At 41.7% G+C, this 9528-nt stretch overlaps 1 protein-coding gene across 1 annotated transcript in view; it reads right to left on the bottom strand.

Annotated features, from left to right (window-relative positions):
• LOC308063937 (uncharacterized protein) overlaps nt 1-9002 on the bottom strand; it is a 40783-nt gene extending 31781 nt beyond the window's left edge. Inside the window, exon 1 of the mRNA XM_080387654.1 lies at nt 3726-9002. The gene's annotated coding sequence lies outside the window, so the exon portion shown is untranslated. The remainder of the gene's footprint in view (nt 1-3725) is intronic.
• Between the last annotated feature and the right edge of the window lie 526 nt (nt 9003-9528).

The following is a 9528-nucleotide window of genomic DNA, read 5'->3' as shown; positions in this document are numbered from 1 at the left end:
AGACAGTGGCACGGTGGTGTTGCTGGGTTTGATCTCCAGCACCCGCAATATTACCCTGAAGGAGTATGAGTGTTAGGTGTTTGCTCCTTAAAGCTGCATCCTTTCCTAATAGGGGCTACTCCTCTCCGAGACTCACAGGCATCTCATGTGGTTTGCTTTTATTTAGTGCCTTCTGGTCACTGGCAGAGGTTTTTCTTCTTTGACTGGCCTACTTGTGTCAGGTGACCAGAGAAGGAACATGTGTGAAGGCTGCTTGCTTAGACAGAACAGGTGGCAAGGCAGGAGAAGTGAGTGAAATACCTAAAATGGTGTTGGAAATGCTTTTGCTTCCAGTTTCATGAAGTAGCTTCTATCACAGGAAAAAGCAGGTGGAAAGGCTGAAAGTGCTATTTCCAACTGAAAATGTGTCCATATCGCAAGCCTGCAACGTCATCTCATTTTACCCGTGTTAAACAGTTGAACCCACAATGTCACTTTAATTCAAGCCTATTGATAATGTTGGTAAACGAGGAGGAAAACAGATGAAATGAAAGCGTGTTAAATGCTGGTGCAAGTATGAAGTGGCTGAGCCATATGTGCATGCTGTGTTTGGCCTGAACCTGAGAGTATTGACTAGAGAGAGAACTGTTTATCCAAACTGGCACAGTCCTTCACACAGTTTTTCCATATGATCACTCTTTGGTCACTGATCCTGGTTTGAGAATTTAGTCAGCAGCACATGAGGCAACCTGCTATTGGGACCTGCCCTGACAATTTTTGACTAAGTGACAAAGTTCGGTGAGGACTCATGCAGGAGAATAGGGCATAGCTCAAATCAGGACCAGGAAGAAGCCAAGCAAGGCAAAGAGGAATCTTCCAGCTCCACAGCCAGCTGCAAGCCAAGCAGCCACCAGGAAATAATAAATAGTTGTTGTTGCCTGGTTTAACTGATGGAATATTTCTCATGCTTAGGAGAAGGACTGGAAGCAGGCATTGCAAAGCCACCATTGTTACATCCTTCACTTTTTTAATGAAGTTTTTAATTAAAGTGTTTGTTTTGTGGAAAAGACACAAGTCAATAATTTCCACCTTTTCCCCTGCTCCCTCCCCAAAACATTTCAGACAAACTGGCCTTTTTTCAATAGAAACCCCTTTTAACTGAAGTGTCCTGAGTGGCTGTTCCTATGAATAGAGGGCCTCAGATACCAGGCCATAGTAACAGCAAAGTCTCTGCCCAAAGGCTATTAAAATCCTGAATGGAGCTTGATGTCCATCTCAGGCAGCAATGTGCACAGACTGGAACAGTAGCATTACTACAGAGCATTACTCCCTATTTAAGTAATTCAGCTCTGGAATGGAGGTAGCCAGGGGAGAGGGGTTTCTCAGCATTTCTTATCAGCATCTTGTCACACAAGCAACTAAATAATGGTCTTACCACTTCCCTTACACAGGTAATTCATAAGTGCATCTTGCAAATATATTGAGAGAAGTCTACATTTTCTCTTTAGTTGATACCTCTGCTAGAGAGAATTGGTCCAGAAAGAAAGGTTTAAATTTATCAATTTCCACAGTTCAATTTTTTTTTCCTCCTTTTGCCTGAGAAATTTTAAAGCCAAATGCCTGATTGTAGTTCTCCCATTGGGAAAGTAATACAGCATCGGTAGACTCACTCCCAGTCACAGCTATCAATCCAGCTTGAATGTCTCCTACTTGCGTACTCTGAGTTAACTCTTAACCCATAGATGTTTTTAATATTTTTAAAAATGTTGGGCAATTTTCCATCTGCCTAAAGACAGTGCTCCTATTTATCTGTTTGTTCGTTATTTATTGACATACAATACTCTGAGGCAGATTGCACATACATGCAAAGCAGAATATAACAAAGGAGGGAATCAAATGCAGTCCTCTTGGCTCTCTGGTTTTCTACTAAACCCTGACGGCAGTTCTACTTCTGCCACACACCTCATTATTTAACTTATAAATTCATTATTTCCACTGTAATCTTGCTGAGTCTTGGCACAGGTGAAGAAAAAGCTTGTGCTCAAGCTGAGTAGTAAATAACTGAACTTGCAATCATGAGAACTAATGTCAACACTTCCATGGCCATTTCATAACGATCTGTGTTGAACCAAGGCATGAGATCTCCATTCTTTTGTTAGCTCTCCTGAGTGAGATAGGATTGTTAATATTCATCTTCCTCTGATATGATTTGGTTTCAGAAACTCCATGGGAACCAGCCAGATTAGAATAATAAAATAACAGTAAATTGCTTGTGGCAGAAATTGTATATTAAGTCTCTCTAATGCATTCAGTCTCTGGACAGCAACAAGAACATGATAACTGAATTAGACTTTTAACAAGATTTTGACGATTGATGAAGCAAATAAAACCTTTAAAACAAAAAGTTCCCTCCCCCACCAGTCACATCTGAGCTGTCAGTAGAGAAATCTGGTCACCTTCTTCATGAATTAGTATCTCTGTTTATGTATTGCTTTTCTCAGCATTCCCATTTGCCACAAAACCAGCCAACCCAGCTTATTTTGTTCTGGCATTATTAAAATTACTATTACCATCGCAAGTATTTCCAAGGGAGATAATATTAATAACAGTCTCTTCCATCAGATCCTGTCAGTTCCTCGAGTGATTAATATTCCTGCCTGCAAGAAGCATTATATCACTTGGAGAGAACATATTGCTTGGCTCGTAGGCTATTCTTCATGGTCTGTGATGAGTGCATTGTGATCTGCCATTATTGCATTACTGTTTACACAGCTTGAGATGCCTCATGAGGCAGTTAGAAATGAGCTGAAATTCAGATAGATTCAGATCTGGAAAACAAGAAAACCTGACACAAACGTCTTCAGGCTGTTCGACCCTTTTCAACCCCCACGTCACATCCCCACTCAGTGTTGCTCTCATTCTTTCCCCTACATGGGATACAGGTGGCAGCTGCATTTCTGTACGTAGGGCCAGTGAACCCATCCTTGCAAGGATGACCATAGACAATCTGCTGGCTCCCAAGCACCATGGGCTCCTTACAACTGTTTTCTACATAAATACCACACTGTGTCTGGGGGGAGCTTCTACTCACTTTGAGACAAGTCACTTCAACTCCTTGGCAACAACTATCTAGAAGGAATCAAAATCAGCTTTTATTTTCATGGAAATAGCCATAATCTGGATCTCCCCAGGAAGCCTGGTGATCAACTCTCACTTGTATAATACAGACTTGAGCACAGCAATCTTTGTTTTGAACACAAGCCGTTCATGGAGTCTATTCCTGAACACTCGATAAAAGGTGCACTTTAAATTATGCAGATTATATACAGCATGTGGGTTCAACAGCAAGTTGCCAAGGCAAACCCAAGGACAAATCTTGCTTCCACAAAGTCTGGTCTGTGCCATAAATGATGGCCAAAGGTATCTGATTTTCCAGGGTGGTCTAAAACAAAGCCAGCTGATGGCTCCTATGCCCTCAGTGCCTAAATTGCAGATTATTTAGATCACCTTGTTTCTTAAGTGGATGCCCCCAAAGCAAATATGGAAGCAGTCAAACCTTGCTGACATCATGGGGCCAAAGCTGCACAGGAAAGGAGTCAGGGAATCTGGAAGGATGGGTGGATTGCCATTCAGTGACAGGTTGGAGACAGATGTTGAACACCTTAGGTAACCAAGTTCACCGATTCACAGCAGAAGAAAAAAGATAGCAGCAGCAGAATTAACATGTTAAAGACTAAAGGACTCACCAATCCCCTTTCTTGGACCTGTATACCCCTGTAGACAAGTTAGAAATGCAAGCAAGATAACTTCCCCTGTAACCCTGGAGCAGAATGCAGGTTGTGACCTCTGGGTCTGTAGAATATCCAGGAATGGGGAGGTGGCAGGGAGCATATGATGTATGACAGAGGACAGGGGTGGTGGCTAAAGAAACACTCTTCATGACTAGGATAGGGTGGCTGTAAAAGGCACTCGCTAAGCCACAAAAGTTGGCAAATCCACTTCCAAACATGGATACAGAAGAGGTATTCAAACAACGGGGACTGGATCTTAAAAGTGCTTTCAGCTGGGAATCTCAGTTCAGGGTTTGTGTTCAGATCTTTCTGGAGAGATGATCAAGCTGCAAACTGCAAAACTTTTTACTTTCACTTCTGTTAAGACTTGGGTTTTTTTTTATGAAAAAGAGGCATCAAGTGTTAGGATGAACAGAATCACAGCTATAACCCTGAGAGTTGTTCTGAGGTTGATAAAAGAATTTTCCATCAAAGCAAGATTTCTGCATAGGAAAAAAACTGCATGGTGCGTGTGAATTGGAAAGGTTTTCTAGGAAGGAAACTTTCCCAGATGCTTCTCAGAGCATCATTCCTGCTTCCTGATCATCTGGCTCTAATGTGCCCATATTAATCTCCCTCCCAAAGATGGGCAGAAATTGCTGATCTTCTTATGCACCAAGTAAATCCTGCATTTGGTCCAGCTTGTATGTGCGGCAAAAGGACCATACTGTCCAGTGCCTGACTGAAAAAAACAGCTCTGTCACAGCAAAGAAAGAGAAGAGAGAACAGAGCATGAAATGAGAGAGAAGAGAATGAAAATAGGAGGAAATTAAGCAAATGTGAAACCAATTACGTATCTCTGAATGTTGTTAAAACCGAAGAGACAGAGAGAGAGTTTCATCTTTACAGGCATATTTTACTGTATGTTTCCACTGCTTTCATTCTAAATTAATGTGAATAATCACTACCATAGCTTTCATTTGATATTGCATTAGCACAAAATTGTCCCAAATCAGAGACGGGGTGGTCCCTTGATACTGTACACAAACATAGCAGAACTAAAAAGGGCCTGCATACAATAAAGGAAACAAGAATCCAGTGCAGGGAACCTTGTTATTCAAATGCACAGTGCCCACAGGACAATATCATGCCATACTGAACAGAGATTTGGTGGTGTTTGAAGGCAAATAGCATTTTGACATTTTTTTCAAATCAAAAAATAGAAACTTCTCATGAGAAGCAGATAATTTCACAGGAACACATCTTTTGCTGAAAATTTCATTTTTTTTCCAGCAGAAAGCTTTTTCAGTCAGTGGATTCCAAGCTGAATTCCGTGTGGTGGTTTGTGAGGCCACAGAAATGATGCTCCGTGGCCAGCTTTCTGTGGAGTCATATTACCTTCACAACTTTTCCAATTAAAGCTTTAATGGAAAGACTATTTGGTGCAGTCATTTGCATACGGAAAAGAGGATCCAAAATCATGGGTCTTGATGAAGCATTTCTAAAATGTTAAGATCTAGTGGACATGAGTTGACAGTTACTATATTACTCCATGAAATAGCAGTTTCACCATTTGGAGGAATTCCCTGTCCCATCTGCACTTCTTCATAAGACTACTACACACACAAACACCAGAAGCCAAGACAGGCTTAATTACTTTTGTCTCTAGATTTAACCTAGAGGTAGGTACATGCTTTTCCCAAGTTGCTGAATAAGAAAAATACGTACTGCAAAATCTCTGATAGAAATTGCTAACAGAAAAGCTTAGCTGGATAAGATGACCACTCAGAGATGGAATCCCATCTGAAGCTATTAGAAGTCAGAAGAATGCCTGCACCTTATCAAATGTGTTCTGAAAGGTCCCAGAAGAGCTGGAAAAATATCAACGCTTTCTTTTATCCTATGGCTTGGCTAAATGACCTCATTATGGAAAACAAACCCTGTTTCAGCCAGCTGTTATCATTGCATCCCCAGCCTCCATGCTTATCTCCTTTGAAGTTGAGCAGAATGTAGAGGTTGCCAGAGACAAATGTGAGCTCCCCATGCTTTCCCTTAGCTAAACAGTGTGAAGGAACAGCCTTGCTCCCATACAAAACCCTAACCACAAGCCTCACAGCTGTTCCAGTGCTAGCCAGAGTCAGCCAAGAAATGCTTGTAATAAGGCAGTCCGGAAGGTGCTGAGAGACCTAAGTGCTGTTGCTGGGAAAACCACATTTCAGTCCTTCACATCTGGATCCCACAGTTGATAGGGTCACCTCATGTGTGGCCAGAGACACTGCCAACACACTTAGGAAGTTCACTGCTATCTTTCAAAGGTCACACTGCATGCAGCATGGCAGAATCAAAATAGAAAATACGACTGGAGAGCAGAGGTATAGCAAATAGGGAAATCGCACTGCCTATATTTAGCTTGCCTTTTCAAGGTGGTGTTAGAAAGACAGTTTTGAGGCTCAGCTGTAAAAAATTTGTATCTCGTTTGTATACCTTTTTAAAATTGTGTTCCACAAAAACATGAGTCACATTCTCACATAGTATACTAAAACAAAAAAATTAAAACACAGAAATACTTGCTTCAGGAAAACAATTATTTTCATTTTCAAAGTTTCTTTAGGACAGCATATGCATCTTGTTTTATTTTTTCTTAAAAACCAACTATCAGTGTGCACATATTTATATTTATATAGAATAAATATATGTAGGCATGTATATATGCACACAGTAATCAGTGTATATGTGTAAATACATATACAAGTACATATAGAAATATCTATTACACAATCTACAAACAATAAGCATATTATATGTATATTTAGATGCCTGAGAGTTCAGCTGAACCTGATGAAGAGCTTGTAATCTTCAAAGCTAGGTTGTAAACTAACAACACACAGGCATTGTGAGGTTTTTCAATGGCCAGGTGTAAACAATGCGGTGAGATACAATATGTATCGGCTGCCACGATCAGTCACTTAGGCTGACTTTACCAATCACCAGTTTAACTGAGGTCAATTGTGTAATACTCAAAATCATGTAATTATGGGAGCACAGTCCTGGGAGGTGCCTTGAAGAGAAACACAGGGCCAGATTATCTTCTGGTGCAACCCTGGTGAAGCCAGTGGAAGCAGGCTGAGAATAATCATATCCTGTTAGGACACAAGAGCTGTGTACTTGCTCAGTGGCAAGTACACTTGAACACTGGCTCAGTGGCAAGTGCCCCCCTCTGGAGGGCACCAGTTTGTCCTGATCTTTCCAGGAGGTTTATGGAAGGATTTCAGTGAAGCCTAGGGCATACATTATCTAATTTGCATATTACACCTGGATCCATAGTCCTTAAAGGGTAGGTATCACAGTTTCATTACTGTGGTGGCAAACCTTGCAGGACTACACACCATCTGCTAAAGATGGAGCAGTTCCCTCTCTGTCCCTGAATTTGACTGCAAAGGACAACTTTGGTAGCCAGGTTGCTAAAAAGAAAAAGCTGTGTAACACTTTTCAGGAAAAGTCTTTTTGTCGTTCTGTCTTCTAGGATGGAGTCTACCCTAGGACCTACCATACTGTGTCACCTTACAAATGTTCTTCTCAAAGGGTGCTTAAAACTGAGCCAAGAGAAGCAGAAGTAGTAAAAATGTCAATATTTATCAGCTTCTTGTAGTCTGTTTCAGTTTTGCTGAAGATATCAGCTCTTTGGACAGGAAAAATGTATTTTTCCTTGGCATGCTTAACAAATAATAACAGCAAATTGACCAAGAGGTCTTCAGGACACGCTGTATCTGGTATACATGTTCATATGTTGTTCCCCCTTAGATCCTAGTTGTAGGTTTCCAAATGACATAATTGAACTATTGTCTTGATAATTAAATCCATATGTGGGCCCATGCTATACAGATTCCATTTCAACTGCATTTTTTATCACTTGCACTATTACCTACAAAAAAAGGGTTTGTGTTAGATTAGTACAGATTAAGCAGATCAGGGTCTAGGTATGTGTGGGCAGTATATGTGATACAAGGATGTGGATGGTTAAACATATTTCTCCCTTGAATCAGATTCTTTGCAAATCACTTTCCTAAATTCTCCTTCCTGTCCCTTAAATAAAATTATTAATTGATTAATCCATATCTGGCCAACAAGGAAAAAGGAGGTGGTAGAAAAATTCAGGAGTTTAATCCTGGCATAAAAAAAGATGGAATGTACAAACTGGCAAGAAACTCAGTGGGGCAAGAGAGTTTTACAGGTAAATCATATAAATTGGGAGACTTGCAAGCAGGAGAAAACCATGCAGTGAAAAAATACGGAGACAGAAATAGGAGTGCTGAATCAATGACGTGAAGCAGAAGATAATGCATCAATTTGAAGTGGATAGGAGGCAAGCAAGGAAGGGGGATTATAAGCTTTGTTTCATGCAAGGCCTCGACGGGAGGACATCACTATTACTAAATCTCTGAAAATGAGGGGGCTACAGTAACCAGGAGAAAAAGTACCAGGGTTTGGGTAACTTTTCTATGAGAAAAGACAAGACAATTAAAATTTTTCCTGGAGATAAAAATCATTCTGCTAAACCAAGTCACAATTCCCTTGTAGCATTCATAAATAGCCTAAAAATCTTGTTTACAGTTGCAATTGCTTTTTGATAGCGTTATTGTCGAAGAGATTAGTAACTCCTTTCAGTTCAGAGACATTTAAATTTAGCAGCAGGAAAAAGAAGTTTGTTGAGTGTGGAATCCACCCCTGCTGCTCCAAAACAATCAGAAACAGGAAAAAGTCATCAAAAGGGAGTTTTAATGAGTTATAGAGCTATTGTTTACTGGTGAGGTCTGAAAGCCTGAAGCCCAAGCCTGGAGGACCTCTGTGACCCTGCAGTGCCTCTCGGTGGCAAAATATTTGCTTGAAATTACGTCAAAACAACACAATGTGTGTGTCTGAAGGCCGGGGGCGGGGGGGTGGGGGGGTGGGGGGTGGGGGTGGTGCGGAGCAGGGAACAACTTTGAGAAAAATAGTGGAAATTCCCTGAGCCTCTGAATGTACTGAAGGCTTTCCTTGAAAAACAAGGCAATAAACAGCAGCTGTATTTGTACATTCAAGCGAACACTGGCAGGGTCTCCCTCAAGGGTGCAAAGAGGAAGGCTGGATTTGCCAGACAGGCCAAGAAACAGTAGCAACCCTTTGCTCCACACCCACCAGGCGTGGGGGAGCTGCAAGGCTGATCCTGCCTGGGCACAAGCCTCAAAGGGTGCAAGCGCCCACGGGCCGAGGGGGTTGCCAGTGCACGTACAAGGCCAAAGGCCTTCTGTGGCCAGCAGTCTACAGGTAAAGAGGTGCTGCCATCATCTCATGAGGCTGTCAAAGTGAAAGCGTCACAGGGAGATAAGGAAGCGCTTCTGCAGAGAGGGGCTGAAAACAGGAAGCTAATTTTTCCGAGGAAATAATTATAGAGAAGTGCTGAGTTTTTGAGCAGGGAGACTTTGGTTGCTTTCCCAGAAGTGTCCCTGAGGTAAAAAAGCACATTAACTCAGTGCTCAAAAGCAACAGGACAATTTTACTGTGGTGCTGACCAGCAGTTACTGAATCAGTAGCATGGGTCTGAAAGTAGCCTGCTGCACCTGGCACACTCCCTGGTCAGAAAAGGACAGCATTCCTCTCTGCCTGTCCCTGATGACTTCTTGGGTGGAAAAATCTCAGCCAAATTTAATACAAGTTATGCTCCAGGGAATGGGTTACAGACCCCACCAGCCTCCCCAAAAGCATCTGAGTAGGAGGAAGTCAACAGGTATAAAAAGGAGCA

This window comes from Falco punctatus (assembly GCF_963210335.1).
Source record: "Falco punctatus genome assembly, chromosome: 4".
NCBI classification, from domain to species: domain Eukaryota; kingdom Metazoa; phylum Chordata; class Aves; order Falconiformes; family Falconidae; genus Falco; species Falco punctatus.
The sequence above is the reverse complement of the archived record's forward strand: the minus strand, read 5'-3'. Positions and strand labels throughout refer to the sequence as shown.